This window comes from Coptis chinensis, chromosome 4, assembly GCF_015680905.1.
Source record: "Coptis chinensis isolate HL-2020 chromosome 4, ASM1568090v1, whole genome shotgun sequence".
NCBI classification, from domain to species: domain Eukaryota; kingdom Viridiplantae; phylum Streptophyta; class Magnoliopsida; order Ranunculales; family Ranunculaceae; genus Coptis; species Coptis chinensis.
In genome coordinates, this window is record NC_141459.1 from 45,361,933 (window position 1) to 45,382,297 (window position 20,365).

Below are 20,365 nucleotides of genomic sequence, written 5' to 3' on the forward strand. Positions count from 1 at the left end.
TGCGCTTGTTCGGGGCCATCGCCTTTGGCGCGCAGGTCGCCGTCGGGTATACTAGTGTACTGCTTGATGTGGCCGGCTTCGACCAGATCTTGTAAGTAATGCTTGAGCCCCCAGCATACGTCGGTCTCGTGGCAATTGGCGCGGTGGAAAGCGCAGTAGGCCCTCGGTCCGGGCGACCGCTGGCCGCTTATCTCTCGGTTCAGAATGCAAAGACGCTTGATCTTTTCTAGTATGTAACTGGGAGATCTGGTGAGCGTGGCGAATTCCCGATCATTTCTTGGTTTGGGTCGGGAGGGTTGCCCTTGTTGTCGGGGTCGTTTCCTAGAGGGTGCTGCTACTGTAAACCCTCTCCCTTCTCACGCTTCTTCTTCTTCTTTTTCTCGCTTTAGCAAAGCCTCTTGCAGCTTGATGTACTTATCCACGCCGAAGCGCATACCGGCCAACGCTTCGGGCTGGTCTTTCAAAAGCACTGGTTAGGGTCGGTTTTACGTGGCGCGGCGGTTGTGGAAAGCCACCGCGGCCGAATGATTCCTTGAGGCCGCTTTCCATGTCCAAGAGTTCTGTTTTGAACCGGCTTAAGAAGAGCTGTAGGTTTCCTCCTGCCCAAGTGAGTTGGAAGAGTGAATTGAGATCACCCTTCTTGGCGCCTTTTGTATAATCTTCGCTCGCTTTAACAGTCGGTAAGCTGTTCAAGCTTCTTATGGAGTCCGGTTCGAGGAGAAAACCAATCGAGCGGGCCGCCCTTCAAGCTTGCCGGAAAGAGCCTCGCATCGTAGATGGTCGAACTTCGGGCCAGATAGTGCAAGGCTTTGAGCATATCGTGCTATATGTTGGCCGGGCATGTGCGACCGCCATATAATTGGGAACCGTGGTTGACAAAGTCCGAGGGGAGACCTTTGTGAAGTACTTCGGCAAAGAAATGGAGATGCGCCATAGGTTTTCAACATTTTCTGCACTATCATGGTGGAATCCTTCTGACCGCATTCTTGTCGAGCCTTTGGTTTAGCTTCGGTGATCCGTTGATCGACGCTGATGACGCCAGCATCTGCGGTGCCAGCCGAGTGGGCTTTGTGTATCTACTTGTGCACGTAACGCGGCGCTTTCTTGCCCGAAGTTAGCAATTTGTTCGTTCATTGTTCCTAGCTGGCCGGCCAAAGTGTTGAATTGAGCTTCGAGGCTTACCATGCTTCGTGGGCTTGAGAATCTTTTTGGTTTGGTTTTTTGTTACTGATTAGTGTGAAAGTGGTTTGGTTTCTCAAGTAATCGAGACCACAGACGGCGCCAATGTAAAGGTGTGATGTGTTATTCCTCTACAAACAGTCTTTGGAGGACTGATATGGATGGATGGGTGAGACCGAGTTCGGCTTTTGGAGCGAACTGCCTACGTATCTTACTCTGGTTCTCGGGGTCAGAGTAGAATCAGGTCTGGCGTAGTTCATAGGAGTGGTATTTATAGAGATTGAAAGTGTATCCTCACCCTCCACGTGTAAAGGATGTCACCAACGTGGGGTGTGGATCATGGGGCACGTGAGAAATATCTACATAGGTCCGGTCTGCGGATGATGAGGGAGTGGCGATGCGCGCCAGAAGCTGCGGCGTGACTAGTGACCCGGATTAGGATAGATGAGTGCAAGTACACCTTCAGTCACCATGATTGCTTACGGATAGGGGTCAGTGTCATTGCTCTGGCGAAGTTCGCATGATGTTGCGATCCGCCCCGTGGCGCCGATGTTGGCTCATGGATGCACTGGGACCATAGGTCGGTGCATTAGTTCCACCATGTTAAGCGCGTGCTGGATAGAGAATATCACTCCCCTACAAATAGTATAGCTTGGTATGGCTAAACTTTGTATTTGGTGGAGAAGCATGGTTGCTACAGTTTGGTAGGAAAGATGATGATGATCGTAGTTGGTGAGACAATGGTGTTGTGATGCAGAGATAGATAGTAGGTGGTGCTCAGTACTTGATGCGTGTGGAATGGGAAAGTGTTATGGATTTGATTTTAGGTCGTTCGGTATATGTAAGTCGGTTGGGTGAGAGCGGTGTTTACGGGTGAGACGGTTTTGGAGTGTAGGGCGCATTGTTTGAGTCATAGTTCGGGCGACTGAGTAAGATATCTTCCGTTGGTAGAGCAGTATCAAGTATACTTGTGCTGATGATTTGATTTGGTGTGTTGCTGGCTTGCCTTTCACGTGTCGTCCCGTAATTGGTTGTTAGATGTTGGATAAATATATATACTCACTAGATTTCGTACCCGTTCAGTGAACGGGTGCCGTGTTTTATTATATTAAAGTGTGTATATTTTTTAAAAAGATGATTTGATGTAGATTTAGTAAGAATGCAGAGCATGTATGCGAACTGTGAAACTACGAAGTTCTAAAGACGACCAAACACGGTTAAGTATGGTAGTTTTTGGGTTCTCATCACTTGCTTACAAATCATCTTATATCTTTAGTCAATCCATTCTACTCTAAGCATTTAAAATCGGTTTTTGAAACTAATCGGTCGAGAAGCGATATGCAATTAATTGGTGATTAATTGGCGATTTAATCGGATGTATATATTTGACATTTTCAAAATATATAATAATATAATCATACAAGATATTTTTAAGTAGTTATCCAAGATGCAATAAAAAATATCAAATTTTCATAATCATATCTAATTAACTCAATTTTAGAGTACTACAGAGATGCCAAACACAACAATTATACTAAATATTTAAAGGAATAAGGAGAGAGAGAAGAGATAATATATATTAGAAAGATAGTACAATAATTTATATATTTAACATGTTAAGAGAAGAAAATAAGTAAACCTTAGCTTTGTGTGTTTATTAGCTTCTATTATTATTAATACGGTTTAAAATTCCAATTCACTAACGGGTATAATGTACAACGTACTATACATGTTTTTGCAATTTAGATAATTTACTTTTTTTTTTGCACTGCAGTACTCTGTACAATTAGCTTTTTTGCACTTTTAAACTATGACTCAATTCTAGTCGGTCAATGCTGATGTGGCCACCGGAATACACAACGTGTCCGTTCATTTCATTAGGTGGCATTAATAAAGCACGTGAGAAACATGTTTTTTTCCCTTAAAAACTGAAAAAAGAAATTAAATACCAAATTCACAACTTCTTCTTCTCTACGAAGCCAGTTCACATAAACCCTATTGCATAAATGAATCAAGCAAACGTAAAACACAAAAACTAAACCTAAAGCATGACACACTTGACTGTGAAATTGAAACAAACTTAACACACAAAAACTAAACCTAAAGCATGACACACTTGACTGTGAAATTGAAACAAACTTAACACACAAAAACTAAACCTAGAACAAAGAACATGACACAAATCCAAGCCTAACTTCAAACACCACAACAACACTTCAATCAACACAACCTCTTCTTCGTCATGCTCGTCATGTATACACTAGCAACATGTAGATCCAACACAATCTCTTTAACTTGCTGTTGTTGGTATTATTGGTGTTGCTGATTGTGTTGATGGTGATACTGCTGTTGCTTCTGCTAGCCTGGCTGATCTTCTAAGGCGTCTCTCAAATCCTGGTGGAACTTCTGGACTTGGTTATCGTTCTCGTCAAGCTTCACTTCCCTCTCCATTCTCCTCCATCATTTCAATACAACAAATTCTGCCATAGTCAGTACAAACTCTCAAACATATCTCATCATATTCCATTGTAATCTCCATAAATATCCTCCTACCATTATTTGTTTTTATTATTTTTCGAACTGCTTCAACTGATTTCTCAAATTGTTTACTATCTCCCTGAATTTCAAATACATTTCCCTTCATCATTATTTGTTTTCACTAAATAAACCTAACTATAGTCTGTTTAAGTTCTTACCCAAAAAAAAAAAAGTCTGTTTGAGTTTTTATAGCAATTTAAGCCAATAAATACATCCAACTGATTAATCCGATTCTCATTCCTCACACATATTCAAATTTCAAATAATTTCAATTTACAAGACAACATTTATGCATGGTTTATTAGGTGTTGACACTTGTTAGTTGATGTCTTTTCAGCCATATCCATTTTTAATTTTCAAACAAAGTTAAATGGGCGCGAAAAAAATGGGGAAGGAGAGTAAAATGGGACATGTGCCTTTCATGTGATGTTTTCAGCTGTTGTGGCATACCAAACAGTGATATGACGCCACAGTAGCAAAAAATATGGCATGTCAGCATTTTTTTACTATAATTTGGCCCATGGTCATTACCTGAAAGAAAAATCATTGTATAGAGTCCTGCAGTGCAAAAACAAAAAATAAAATATCTAAATTGCAAAAAGATGTAAAGTACGTTGTACATTATGATCATGAAGTGAATTCCAATTTGTTAATTTTACGTATTTTTTTGGGTGGAGATCGAACCGATATTTTCAATAAATTTTTTTCTCAGTTTAGTGAGAAATTGGTCATCTCGACTGATTAATCGGTCAATTTAGTGATTAAATCGATTCAGTGAGAAAAGTATAAAAATCATTAAAAATTAATCGGGTTACAAGCAATACGCGATTAATCGACCGATATAACCGATATTAATAACATAGATCCTACTACCACTCTTTACCGCACAACCGTCTCCAGTGAAATTAGTTGAAATCGAAATCAATGTGTGTATAACATTATCTCAGTTACAGAGTTTCTACAAATTAATCTTGATCATCATATCAAATTAAAGCAATTACAAACACATAAAATATCAACAACATCAAAGAGATTAAAAAGTGAATAGTGAAGTATTATGTTCACTTTTGCTTAACAAACAAAAATGAGGAATAATAGTATCAGGAAGAGATCAATCCGGTAGCAAACAACATATACTTAAACCAATTTCCTCTCACACCCAAACTTCAAATATATGACCAATTGTGCCATAGCATAACCATACTTTATTTTTCTTCTTTACCAAAGCACAAACATAGTTTAATAGTTGATCAATTTAGTTCTTTTGAACCAAGGCCATAACCACACTTTAATCCCTTCAAATTGATTAAAGTTTCCTTTGCAATATTTTCTCCTGCTAAAAGCACACCTAAAAAATAGATACAAAACAGTTAGAGATATATACAAATTCTATTCACAGTTTTCAAGTCAGAGAGAGAAAGATCCAGAGGCAAGAGTTCATTGTTATTTTATTTTTTTTATTAGCAAAATAATATTCTATTAATAATAATAGTGATGTAGTGTGAGAGATTTACACTACCCAAGTTACAAGCATACAAAAGCTAAGACTCAATCATGGCATCCCATCTAAATACAAGATCTTCCAATTTTAATCGCTTACACATCGGTAAATACCACACCCAATCCCACATAAGTAACTTGCATTTAGCTATGAGATGATGGACATCCCTAGACTGGTTATCAAAAGTTCTACGATTTCGCTCAAGCCATAACGACCAAGTGACTGCATGAGCAATAATCATAGAAAGGAGATGACCCGTCCTTGAAATCTGACCCTGACAATTGAATCTACCCATAAGCCCTTGTGATAGATCATCATGACACTTGAGAGACTGCATGAACTAATGCCATACCACTTGCACCATTTCACAATCCAAAAATAAATGCTGAATTGTTTCCTCATCCTTCATGCACATTATACACCTGTTAACAAGAATCTTACCCCTCATTCTTAGATTATCTGAAGTGAAAGTCCTACCCTAATATAGAGAGCCTAAACAAAGAAACAAACCTTTGTAGGGACTCTTTTGTTCCATACTTTTTTCCACAGGAAGTTTAGACCACTCAAATGCAACGCTTGAATTCTCCTATCCTTAATCAGTTCATATAAAAACTTTGAAGTGAACGATTGTGCCCTTCCCAACTACTTCCATGTAAAAGTCAATTGTTATTATGACAATATAAGCAACAAAGTTTGAATTTTTTAAAATAAAAGTGCTATTTCACATAATAACACCCAAACCATAACTTGGGTAGAAAAGAAACTCCTACAATAGTTTATAAAAATGAAGAGATAGCTCAAATCAATAATAGATAGGAACTTGGAGGATTTGAACCACCATCGATCTCTTGAGATGTACTTCCACACTTAAGTTCTCTTCCATTGAGCTAAAGATCCTAATCAAAAGAGAGAAGCTAAGAGCATGTAACTAAGTATTTAATTAGAAATATGTAAAACATTAACAGTGCCACAACATGGTTGGTTGGGCTGGTCATTGAGCTACTTGTGTCGAGTACTAGGGTGCTCAAGCTCTGCTCATGTATCTCTTGAGTCGAGCTCAAATTTTGTTCGAGTTTTATTTCGTGCTCAAGCTCGAGTGCTCGACTCATCAAGTATTCGAGCATCTCAATGAGTCTAGATTCCTATTTTTCTAGACTACAAATTTGAATTCGATCATCAGCTCTAGAGTTTGATTTGACTTGTATTATGTATATGCTCAATTTCAACCACAAACTAGAGATAATTGAGCACAAATGGACTCTAAATTTTACCTCAAGACCAAAATAACTTGTTAAACTCATCTAAATAAAATACTAAAATGCAACTATAATTCACTAATACCACAATAGCCACTATCAAACAACTATTTCAAGGTGTGCACATTATAAATAATACAATCAATATGTGTTGAGTAATTATAATCTAACACACTAACATAAATAATTATCCCAAATAAGCGTTAGCATAACTATGTAAAGTGCGAATTACAAGTAGCTCGCGAGCGTCTCGAGTTCGAGCTAGAGTTTTAAAATGTGCTCAAACTCAACTCATATTATTGAATGAGCGAGTTTGAGTCGAGCCTTCGATGAGCCGAGCTCGAGTTACTTACTCACAAACAACTCGACTTGATGACTAGCCCGAATGGTTGGGGAAGTGCAAGATATGTTGCTTGTATAACCAGAGGAGGTTTATAGCCACTGAAATGGATATCCTTCTAGCAATTGTTGTCACACCTGAGTATCAAAATTCTAAACTCCAAATGCGTAATCCTACTAATCTTCTAAGATAATTAATAAACTGTCGCATGCTATATATCAATATTAAATTGTCTATTTTGAATAGTGTCAAACTTTGTACTTGTTGCAAACACAGTCAAAGCTAGCCTGCTAATACAGACTTACAGATGACATGACTACGCTAAAGATTCATAATCTAAAATAATACTACTTCAGATTAACTGTTATTGTTGGTTCAAGTGTTTACCCTGTGTTTTGTACTTTGATGGAGGTAGGAATGTACAATCTAAATACACCCTAAGCGAAGGAACAAAATATAGCCATTCTTTTCAACGCCAAATATAAATTTATTTGACTAATTCCTCAAATCATTGAATCTTTAGTATTATTGGTATGATATCTGTAGGATCTCCAAATCCCAAATTATTAAACACCAATTACCAATTATACGACTACTTTTATTGATTACACCCCAAACTATATCAACACCAATCCAAATCAAGAAATTCCAAACTATCAATTCAAAAATTGAAAAATAATTGAATCGAGTCATTGGTTTGCACGATATTTTGCAAAAGAGTGATTCTGAGAGGAAAAGAAAATAAGTAGAAAAACATCAAGTTCTTTAAATGATCAATTGAGTGAGCTTCTTCCCCATTAATCAACATAGTGAACACCTCAATCGAAAAGAAAAAGTATTGCTTGTCATCCATACAACTACTTGCATGCTAAGAAAGTATTTTTGACGGAAATTCAAAAATATATTTCTAACAAAAATATTGTTGTTCCAAAAAACACATAAAAAATTAATTATCTTCCAGCTAAAAACAACTAATTACTAAAAGCACCACAATAAATTGTAAATTCCTACGTTCTTAAGCACAATGGGAGTCATAATGGATTAACTCCCTAAGTGAGAACCCTAAAATTCATAATGGCTATTAGTAACATGTTGTTACCAATAAATAAATAAAAATAAATTGAACAATTAAAGTTAAGCACTTTGGCTTGAGAATACGCACCTGTTGCTAATTGAGGGCTCAAAGGAAACTCAACTCCTTTTATTAATAGACGAATACACACCTGTTGCTAATCGATGTTTCCTATAGTCAATAATTAATCACGAGATATATGTACAGTTTAAAAACTTCAAATTGACGTCAAGCAACAACAAAGTAGACAAAATATGAATTTTGATTTATTTGGCTAGTACGACAAATAAGAAAACTCGAGTGTACCTGAGACCTATGGTTCTTTCTTGCATAATGCCATCTACTTGGGAGTCTTTTCCAGTAAATACAGCCAAGTTAGTCTCCATGAATCACATTCTCAAATGAATTGAATGAACAATCACGAGTACCTACTTAACAGATTTATATCATATGAGCTTATGAATCTTAATACACATACATCAAATTCTCCAATTAGTTAGAAGCAATGCAACAACGCCATCAAGGTTCAACCAACCTGTATAATGGCGCAAAAAGGAAGATCAAAGGTGTATAAATTTAAAAAGTAACAAAAATAGAATAATAAGTTTCAAAACTTCAAAGCACGAACATGAAGTAGTTGTCTCAAGCTCGAAACAACTAAAAAAGGGATATCCATAAGGGAACTATCAAAACTACAAAAATAATGTCGCTTTTAACAAAAACTCAAAGAAAAAATTCTAAAGGGTATGATAGCATCCAGTAAACAGAGAAGTAATATGAAAAAATATATAGCTTCAGCGATTTGAACAATTAAAACCATTTAAAGGAAATCAACACAATTCTAAGTCCAATCGGGGCTTTGAGTCATAGTTGCATAAAATAAAGTTGATTTAAGAATTGAGTAAAGCAAAAGCTAGGAGAATACCTGTTGGATTTGGCGATTGTGTTTTCTTCGATCAATTTATTAGAATTTGTGGATTGGATATTCTATCCTCAACCATTTGAAACAAAAATTGGTAAATGCCTAAACAATGAGATTGATAAAATAGACAGGAACTTGGATTGAAAGAAGGATGAGTAACTACACCGAAACTCAGTATAGAAACTTCCATCTTTCTTTCTTTTTTTTAGATGACAACAACCGATTGATTGTGGTGAGTTGCAAAACAAAATACGTTTGTGCACCAACTTGGATTCAAACTTTGATTGAAAGCATTTCAGGTTACTGATGATGTTCGGAGTTTATTTTTGGTTTTTTGCTACTTATGTTGTGCTTGCTTTGGTGAGTGCTACTGTGTTAGTATATATATATCTAGATTAAATTAAACTAGTATACTGCATGGCAGTGGGGAGTGAGCGGAGCTGCGGGGAGAGAGAGAGTTGGGTGAAGGAGAAAGGGTATTGGGGGCGAATAAAAAATGAGAGAGAAGTTGAGGACGCATGACATGTAAAACCAACCAACTTGGCTTTTGTCCATACCCATACCCCCGCCAAGATCGTTTCCGCTCACTCGATTAAAATTTGAGGAGGTAATGACAGTAATTTAAGAATAGAACAAGGAGAATTAAACAAATACAGGGAGGTGTTTGTAATTATTAGCACCTCCCTTTGTTTTTTAGGAGTCTCTAATATCGCAGGGTTTGAAAAATTAAACAATATGGTGAGGAGAGAGAAAATACGCGAGCTTTTATCAACAATAATTAAGAATATAATTGTTTGTTTCTTAATCTCAAAGTATTTCTTCATTAAGTAACTTGAAAAGTATACGCACACAGGCTCTTTTGCAAACTTGCTTAATTAATGATCATAACTATATATATAGAAAATTTATAATAAATCGTTCTAATGGGGGAAAAAGATTCTCGTCCCGTTTTGATTTCCTAATAAATTGTTTTAATTAAATTTTAAAACCCCATTTTTTAACTGGGGGAGGGATTCCGTTTTAATATTTGACGTAATTTAGAAATGTGATTCCCATTTTAACAGGAGAAAGATTCTTGTTTTAATTAGAAGTGCTAGATTTTTACATTTTTCCTTTTCAACAGGAGATGACGTGGAATAGGAGAATAATTTAGAATTCATGTTTTATTTTGTTAAAGAGTCCCATTTTAACTTTTCTTTTATGCTAAGTTTAGTAATCTTCATCATTTAAGCTGGGCTATTACAAAAAAAGCTTCCTTTTCTAGCAAGTTTCAACTTTCTTGACTGCGTTGACTAAGTCCAGGTTCTAAACAAGCTCCCCCTTTTTTTACATCCTTGTTTCTCTCGTCTTGATCTATTGAACCATAGTCATGGCTACTCTATCTGTTAACAACCAAAATTTCCCTCCCCTTCAATCTGCTGTAAGAGAGTCTGTTCCAACCAACATTGAGGAAAGAGAGATTCTCTCAACTCAACCATGCCCCCCTGCTTGGAGTGCTTTGTTTCAAGCTTCAAAGCCCCCATCTTTTAGCAATTTAAGCACTTCATTGCATAAATTTGATCTGGAAATAGTCAATGGTATTACTCACATACCTTTGGATTTAGTGATGAAAGGCGTTACTGAATGGGATGAATATGTGGTAGGTTTCTTCCTAGAATGCAGACTTCCTTTCCTATCGATGAGAAATCTCTTGAGAAAATGATGGAATTTGAAAGGATATTTTGAGATGGTTGCAGATGAAGAAATTTACTATTTCAAGTTCTCTAATGACGAAGACAAGAAGAGGTTTTAGAAACTGGATCAGTCCATATATCTCTGGTCGATGCTTCGTGATATCAAATGTAGGAACCGTTATTTCAGAATGACTATTTCTACAAACCGCGAACACCATGCGCAGCGGAATTAATGGGTGTCCACGATTTGTGATTGAGAAAACATACCTTTGAATCCGATTTAGATAACTCTGAGAATCCAAGCTTTATCAAATCCGAAATCAACAATCAACCCCTTGATCTTTTGTTATATTTCTTTAGAATAGATTGGACGTTGTGTGGACAACGATCTACCAACCCCTGATAAGAGCCCAAAACTGTAGTTTTAACCCTGTAACAGACATACCTTTAGACCAATTATGTGAGTAATAATTAAAAGTTAACACTGATTACGTGTTTTTATGTATTTCAGGCTTCAAAGTCCATTATGTGCAGAAATGTGCCACTTTAGCGAGATAAAGAAGCAGAGGTCGGTTACTAAGGAGTTCCGTGATTAAAGGCCAAGTTTCTAGAAGACAAAGCCTTTCCAAAAGCCCGGTCAAAAGTTGAAAAGTCGACGCGGGCAGAAACAACACACAAAGTCAGCAGAACTTCCGAAGGCCATATCTTTGGACTCAGACCTCGGAATGGGGCCTACCTTATGTCAAAACGACCAGCTCGGAAAGAGATTTCCAATGGTCTAAGCCTTGATCCAATCAGAGGAGCAGAAGTGGACGGAAAGTCTATTGAAGCCAACTGCAGCTGAAGAGGCCTTTTTGGACTGAAAGACTTGGGTTTTGGGCCTGATTCTCTGGCCCAAAACATGGCTCCAAGCCCATGCACGATTTTTGGATCTGAATGTATAAAAACAAAAGCTTAGCTCTTTGTTAGTAGGGGATTTTTTAGAAAAGAATAGTAGATTTTTAGGTTAGAAAATAAAGGTAGCTTAGAATAGAAAGTAGCCATTAAAATAGCTTCTAGATCTAGTTTTTCATGTAGATTAATTAAGTTTAGTTCCATTTCAATTATTGCATTAGATTAAACCTTTGAATCTTGTTCTTCATTTTGATTAGATCAATAAAGTAGTATTTTTATCAATTTCGATTTTGTCATTTCCATTTCTAGATCTAATTTCAATTCCTGTCCTTATTTCATTTGAGTCATTAAATTAGATTTTATTATTGTTTAATTAAGTAAATTTGAATTCTTTATATCATGTTTAGTTTAAATTTAATCGGAAATGATTGCGTAATGATTCTCGGCTAAACCTCCATTAGAGGGGGTTGAGAAGCCTTGATGAAAGCTTGATTCGATTAACGTGGATTCGCCGTAATTTCCTTTCCACTCTAGAAAACGTTTAGTTCACCATGAGAATGGGTTTAATCGTTCACATGCTAGTTATTAATTGGTAGAAATGCCATGTGTAATTAGGGATTAGGAAGAACCAATTGTTCTGTGGCGATTCAATTCGGATTACTGACGATTTGTAGTTAATGGGATTAAGTCGAGTTAAGGTGGAATCAATTCCCCTCTAACTCCTTATCATCGAATCAACGTAGCATTCCCTTAGTTATTCCCATCGTCGACTAGTTGCATTTCGTGGGTAGTTGCATCGTAGTCTAGTTGCCTTTTTCGTAAATCTCTCATTAGACCTTAAGTAGAGTAATTACACGCGATAACAAGCATGCGGAAGGACTAGGAGTGGAACGAATCACTCTACTCCACTATATCTCATAGACTTGAGAATAGAATCTTTGATAAATATAGACTGATACGAAAAGTTTAGTTTTACTTGCGTTTAGAGTTCATCGCTTTATTTCGTAGGTAAGACTATTCATTTCAATATATCAACCCCCTTCTTTCTCTCAAGATCAGAAACGAATTCAGATCTACTTTTCTTGCCTCTTTTTCAGAACCAGTGAATAGTCAATTTTGGCCAGAGAGAAAGTATTCTATTTATAGGCTACAACAGGGACCATGAGGAGAAATTAGGGTTGGGCCTCCTGACGGGCTTGGGCTTCCCATGTTCGCCCAGAACACACGGCCTAAGTCCGTCAACAAATGGCTTATTCCACTAAAGGCCATTGTTGCACTACCGCCCTAATCCCAAATTACGTGTCAGCGTTTATGGGCTCCATATTATATGCTTGTGGATCTCCCCGTGTTTAATATATCAAATGTTCGTTGATTAAGTCAAGTTACTGACAACTACATTAATCAACTTCTTATGTCCTTGAGTAGTACCACTCAAACTCATTGTCATGTCAGAATAAATCCAGTTGTTTGGTTTACATGACAATCTTTTTGAGCTCCTCAAGGGGACATCATCAACCCGACTTCTTGCGGGACACGGATTCCTTCTATAATCAATAGCACACCTTACATACAATGTCATTACCCAAACTATCGAGTTTGTTGATTCACAAATGAATCTCACTCATTGATAATTTAAAGCAATGTACAATGCATGTAAGTGCCCATTATTATATCCAGATTAGGAGGACAAGCATCCATAATAACAGAGGCGTTTGTTCTCTTATACAGTCAGTATAAAGAGAAACAACCTCACTTGGTCCTGTTCAATACACACAAAGTGTACTAGTGTAATCCTATAGTCAAGATAGACTAATACCAGATTATACTACAACCGTACCAATGGTTTGTCCAAATCCATCTAGGTTGTGAACGATTACTTATACTTTATGAGGTACTCGATGATATGATCTTACGTTATGTTCACACCATATCATCTACAACATAAAGTATTAGACACATGCATATAACTAATAACATATATAATATGCATAACATTTGCCCATATGATTCTCATTCAAAATATAAAGAATTAGAGTTAATACAAAAGTAATGCTTTTAGTATATAACTCTATCAATCGAAGTGGTCTCAAGATATTGAACGAAGGAGAAATTCAGTACAACTAATTCCCATTTGGGTTAATTTGTACAATGTACCCAAGGAATTATGGATGGGGGATGGTTTGAGTTTTCTGGCTAGTCACATTGGAATTCCAGTAAGTATGGATGAAGCTACTGCACAGAAGAAAAGATTGAAATATGCCCGAGTAAGTGTGAAGGTTGAGATTATTGCTGAACTCCCAACTTTCTTTGATGTTGAAATGGGGAAGGATGACATACAAAGAATTTCTGTGGAATATGGTTGGATTCCTAAGATGTGTGGGAACTGTAATTTTTTTGGGCATCTTACTGCAGATTGTATAAGGAAGACGAGCATTCCTGAGGTCCAGATGAATAGAGAGAGAAGTAGTGGTTGATACGACTTCTATACAGCCAGAAAGTAGTTGCCTTAGAACTGATACGGGCGAGGTGATTGTTAGTGGTAATGTTATGGTTGGTAATGCTAATGTTAATTCAGGCACTAGTGAATCAGGTGTGAATGATGAGAATGTTGATATAGTTGAGAATCAAGATACTGAACAAGCTAATGAAGTACAAGAAGCAGAGGTGGTTTTGGTAGAGGAATTAGAAGTTATGGTCAGATCTATTGTTGTCGAAGCACAACACAGAGACATAATAGAACAAGAAGAACAAGAACTCCCTCTAGTTAACCAGAACAATACCTCTATTAGCATTATAATTATTATTGTTATAATTATTATAATTACCTTATCCTTGTCCTTGTCGTGGTGGAGCTTGGTTGTAATTGTTTGCTGGCTTAACATTTTGATTATTATACACTGGAGGTGTAACTTGTTGATTATTTCTCCAACTGAAGTTGGGATTTTGTCTCCAAGGGGCATTAGGAATTGGATATCTATTAATGGAGCAAACATTATCTGGTTGTGATGGTTGTTGTTCATAGGCGAGAGGACAATAGGAGTAGGGATGCTCAGGACTCAAATATAAATTACATGGAATAGAGTTGACATTCATGACAGGGGTAGGCTTTTGTTGAACATAAATAGCTTCTACCTTTTTAGTGAGGGATTCAATTAGAGTTTTAAGATCAGGATCAGATTTAACCTCAAACGTACTGGCAGCCTTAACTATTGAAGAAGAATTAGCAGAGCGGGGGATATCATCACTACCCCCCAATTATTATTACACTTTGTTTGATCTTCTAAAAACCTATAAGCCTCTGAGGCTCCTTTACTGAGGAAACTACCCCCATTCATTATATCAAAAACCTCTTTATGATGGTGTAAAAGTCCCTTGAAAAAGGCATGAACTAACGTGTCTTTCGCAAGGTTATGATGTGGACACTCTATAAAAAGATCAGTGAAACGATTCCAGGCCTCTGGAAAGGATTCATAAGGATTCTGGCTGAAAAAATGAATCTTGTAAAACATTTCATCTGTCTTCAGTGGTGGGTGAAACTGTTCCATAAACAATTGAATAAGTTTAGCCCATGAGTCCACAGAATTAAACGTTTGGGTAGTTAACCAAGATGCCGCCTTATCGGCTAAGGTGAAAGGAAACACCCTCAGTTTAATTTCTTTCGCGCCTACCGTAGGATGATGGAATGTGGTAAGGACTTGTTCAATCCTACACATATGCTGATAAGGCTTCTCACGGTCTAATCCATGAAAAATTGGTAACAAATTAAATATATTTGGGGGGATTTGGAAATCCCCCACTGGGCCTGTAAGAATGATGCAAGACTTAGGGCTATAGTTCAGGGCTTTGTAAAAGTCAGAGAGAGGAGTCTCTCTTTCTTCAGCCATTGATTCAGGTGTAATGTGTGGTATACTAGATAGGTGTGTGTGTTTCACGATAGATTACGTTAGATGTTTTTTCCTTACCTGACCTTAATCTCATGCAAGGCTAAGTCCAATGTTAAAGAAACATGACAACTGTGTGTACATATTTTAGCAAATAAATATGTGACACGTGACAACATTTTCTTAACGCTCGAGTATGGTCTTAGTGTGGGTAGGAAGTACCAGAACACACTTTAAGTCCAGGTCCTGACTAACTCACCTCCTATGTTCGGGAGTGAAATAAGAAGATGATGTTCGGAATTGGTTGGAGTAGGCTCGGAGAACTGAAGGTTCGGAACTGGTTGGCCGGAATAGTAGACTCGGAGAACCAACTCCTAACTATGAACTCCAAATCCGGAGCTCAACTACTAGGCTCGGAGCTCTAACTACTACTCCGAACCTAAACATGTTTTTCTGTTGTTTAAGTCAATAAAGGAGACCTATTTGACTTGGGAAACATGGGGTTTCTAGAAGAGTCAAGATGAGACTTAACAAGAAACGGTCTCCTAGTTAAACACTAATTGGGAAATCTCATCTATTCATCAAGATGATACTTAACAAGAGACGGTTTCCTAGTTAAACACTAATTGGGAAATCTCATCTATTCTTATAAATAGAATAGTTGAACTACGCTTTGAGTTTGATTCCTATACACAGGATACGTAGGCAGCCATTAAAGAACGTGGTTCAACTCATCATCTTCTACATCTTTTCTTCTTCTTGATCTAATACTTCTCATTGTTCTTTAATCATCAACAAAATATTTGTGTTTTTAGATTAGGAAAAATCATCACACAACAACAGTCAAAACAACCCTGATATGTTAGAATAAATCCTCTAACAGGAGAGGCGAGGAGTGGAAGAAGGAGTACTTGAATGTCTCCTTGCTACACGTTTGAATAGCGTCTTGTATAAGCAATTTTAGTGTATTCAAGAAGATAGCAACACTGAATAACTTGAACAAATGAAAGTTTGAACTAACCTGTGAAATCGGGTTTATTCAGAAGAGGGCGCGTGGCGCGCTTGGAATTAGCCTAAGCAGGGCGCGAGGCGCGCTCTTGCTTTAGATGATGTCCAGGCACTTTGGCGTGGGGCGCTTAAAATTAGTCTGAAACGGGCACGGGGCGTGCTCTTGCCTTGGATGATGTCCAGGCACTTTGGCGTGAGACACGCTTCAAATTGGTATGAAATGGGCACGGCGCGCGCTCTTGTATTTCTGCTAAAAATATCAGTTTCTGAACCAAACAAACACAATTAGAATCAAACAAGGGTGGGTGAGTTTAATGGGATTTTGGTAGGATTAACACTACTAAACGAAATGAAGCTAAAAAGAACTAATATGGCAGCGGCGCCATTTGATAAATGTAAAAACGATAGTTTTACCTACTCTTACCTAGTTATGCTATTAATAAGTAAAACTAAATGATGTTTACGCTATATGATCAAAGTTCTACTCTCGTGAATCAGAATATAATTAGAGTAGAGAATTCGTTCCACTCCTAGCTCATTTAGATATAACGTTTCCTAGTTTATGTAATTCTAACAAAATCGATGAGAGTAAGGAAATAAAATTATGCTAAGATGGTGATTTAACTAATTTAGATGTTATGATTTAAACTACGACAATTCAATACTATGATGTGAATATGGGAAGGAATTAGGGGGATTTGATTTCATGGGTCATTTTCCTGTTTCCCACGGTTTTATTTATATTCTTGTTGCCGTGGACTACGTGTCTAAATGGATAGAGGCCATGGCTTGCCGTGGCAATGACTATAAGGCAGCTGTGTTTTTTGTTAAGGAATACATTTATGTTAGTTTGGCATTCCTAAAGCCATCATTAGTGATGGAAAAACATATTTTTGCAACAAAGTTGTTGCTTCTCTAGTTAAAAAGTATGGAGTTACCCATAAGGTGGCAACTCCTTATCATCCACAAACTAGTGGCCAAGTAGAAGTCTCTAATAGGGAAATTAAAAAAATATTAGAAACAACAATAAATCCTGATAGGAAAGATTGGTCTAAGCGTCTAACTGATGCCTTATGGGCGTATAAGACTGCTTTTAAAACTCCTCTAGGTATGTCTCCCTTTAGAGTTGCATTTGGAAAACTTGTCACTTGCCCGTTGAATTGGAACACCGTGCTATGTGGGCTTTAAAAAGCCTTAACTTCAATTTTGATGAGGCGAGTGTCAAGCGCAAATTGCAATTAAACGAGCTTGAAGAAATCCGTAGCGATTCTTATGACTTCGCAAAGGATTATAAAGCTAACATGAAAAGTGTTCATGAGAAACAAATTTTGCGTAAAGAGTTTGTAGTTGGTCAAAAGGTCTTGCTTTACAACTCCTGTTTGCATATTTTCCTAGGGAAATTAAAAACCCGTTGGTCTTGTACTTTTCTGGTTACTGAAGTCACCCCTTACGGGGCAATCACCTTGGTAAAATCCCAAGGATAACAGTACCTTTCAAGTCAATGGCCAATGGTTAAAACATTTTCACGAGTTAATGTCCCCTGATGTGGAGGATGTCCTTTTACAGGACCCTGTCTATGAAGACTAACCTTTGATGTTTGGTGTACTTCCTGTCACTTCCATATAATGGTAAGTGCACCATTCAGGTAACCGGGCCCTCCCTCTGGAGTGTGTGGCTGTAAGTACCGGATCCTAAGTCCACGTTTAACATAATTCACGTTTTCCACTCTTGCATGTTTTCTCGGTTTTTGAGTCATGTTTCTCTATGGTGTGAATTATGTCTTTATTGCTTTATTGTTTTCCCTTATATTAATCCGTATTCATAAAAAGTAAAAAATATTAAAACCATAAAAGTAGTAATCTAGCAAGTCTCGGGAATCTGACTTTAAAAGACCCACGTTTTTAAACAAATTTTTTAAACAATGTTGTTTAAAATTTGTTTGGGGGTGGGGTGTTTGGTCTTTCCCTTTCTTGATCTTTCAACATCCTATTCTTGTTGTTTATGCCGTTTAGTCGTATTTTGATTCAGGTTGACAATATCTATAAATTTAGATTTCATTTGATCACATAACTTATGTCATGCACGCACTTTGAGGCATTTTCCATTTTTCTTATATGTCAACCACAGTTGGATTTGAGTTTTTTTTATGGATCATTGGATTGTACTATCTTTGTTGATCGTTTTAATAGCTCATTCGTAAAAATTAGTCCGTTAACGAATCGAAAATTTCAGTTTTAAGTTTGTGCGCATAAGGACAGAATGGGCATTTTTCGAATTTGTTTGGGCTTGGGCCCAAAACCTCGTAGTCACGTGCCTCGCATGTGAGTCTCCAAAACAACCAAAAACCCTTCACGTTCATCTTCTTCACTCCACGCCTCCATCAGTTCGAGCGAAACAAAAAAAAAAAAAAAAAAACAAATCGCGTGCCCACTCCACTCAAACCAAATTTCGTTTTCTTGTTTCATTACCCCATTTTCGAATTCAAAAACCTCAATGGCTGCTAAAAATTGCAAAATTCTTCCCAAACAAGTTTTCACCTTTGATCAATTTTCCCCCTTTTATGGTGATGAGATGAGGCGTAGGAAATGGCAGAAGTTTTGGTATAAGGAGAATGATTTTTACCACCCGGATTTAGTTTTGTATTTTTACAAGAAGATGGAAATTGTGGGTAGGAAGATTTTTGTGAAGGTAAATGGTTCAAGGAGAGAAGTTTGTACGGGTTTGTTGTCTAGGTTGCTAGGCATTGAACCAAACAACCACCCCATAGTTACATTGCAGGAATCGCAGTGGGGTGGGATCGAGGTATCAATGAGAGAGACTGTATTGGAGGGATAGTACAATGCGAAATCGCATTGTGTTAAACAGTCATCTCTAAGAACCAACCAACTGGCTGTAGCTTAGTGGATTGGTAAGAACATCATTGGTACCTCGAAGGTCAGCGACATCGGCTCGACTTGTCTACACATTCTTTGGGTTCTTCAAGAGAAGAGGTATCGGTTATACATCCTCGACTTTTTGATTTCTGAGCTTAGAGGCGTTGGAAAATATTTTGCACCCTTCCCTATTTTGATTACTAAGATAATGTTGCAATTTGGTGATGTTCCAAAAACTGATCAGATTATGTTAAAGTTGCATTCCAATGCAAAGATTTATTCGGAATGTGTTCAGAAGACGTGGCGGTTGCCTGAGGATAGGGTTGTTGATTCGGATGATGATGAGGGAGATACGACATGTTTTGAGGCCGATGCCTTGGAGAAGGCTACCTCTGATGGAGAACGCATGGCATTGCTTCATCGTGGCATACATTCTCTTAATACCATTTGTGTGGATCTGCAGACTAGGCAGATTAACATCCATCAAAATTTTGAGGAGCTCAGTGCTAGTAACCGAGAGCTCCAGGCTACCATGGAGACCTTAGTCCAGCGTGATAAGGAGCGCGAGGAATCCATGAACACATATCTAGAGAGTTAGCGGAAGTTCCAAGTGGAAGTTCTACGACGCTTGCCACCCTATCAGAGTTCTACTTCTGACAAGTCTGAGAGGCATGAGCATCGTCGACGCAGGACTGATGACTTAGAACCATCCTCATCTCGTGGCTCGTAGTTTAGTTGTATTGTGTTTAGGATTTTTTTCCCTATTTTTAGTAGATTTTTTTTTAGTTGTTTTGTTAAGTAGTTCATTTTGAATTATGTAATTGTTGTCGAATATTTGGTTGTCAGTATAATTTTAAGTTTAATTAAATTTTTGTCCAAGCATGCTATTGTTTTTCCATTAATCCCACATTCCCGATTTGTTTGGGGGTGGCATTAATTGTTCAGTATTGTTTTGTTTACTCTATCCACCATTTTGGAAGTATTTGTTACAAGTTTGTGAGAATATGTCTATGTGAGAATGTTACTATTTTGGTATAGCTAGCATTAGCTAGTGTTGTAGTGGTGAAAATGTTAAGGAATGGAATTGGAAGGTTGCTATTTTAAATTCAAACCATTAAGCTATTAGGTTTGTTTTTGGAATTTTGAATTTGGTCTGTTTCTGTTTTGGTTTTAGAAATATTCTGTTTCCATCAAGTTGCCTTAACAATCTGGGCAACTTGTGGAACTC

The 20,365-nt window shown here is 37.3% G+C and overlaps 1 long non-coding RNA gene across 1 annotated transcript; it reads right to left on the bottom strand.

Moving 5' to 3' along the window:
- Positions 1–4,687: 4,687 nt before the first annotated feature.
- Positions 4,688–9,138, bottom strand: LOC147503673 (uncharacterized). Its single transcript, XR_015220232.1, has 4 exons — positions 8,812–9,138; positions 8,193–8,421; positions 7,977–8,043; positions 4,688–5,065 (listed from the first exon to the last, which is right to left on the bottom strand). It is a non-coding gene; the product is annotated as an uncharacterized LOC147503673 (long non-coding RNA).
- Between the last annotated feature and the right edge of the window lie 11,227 nt (positions 9,139–20,365).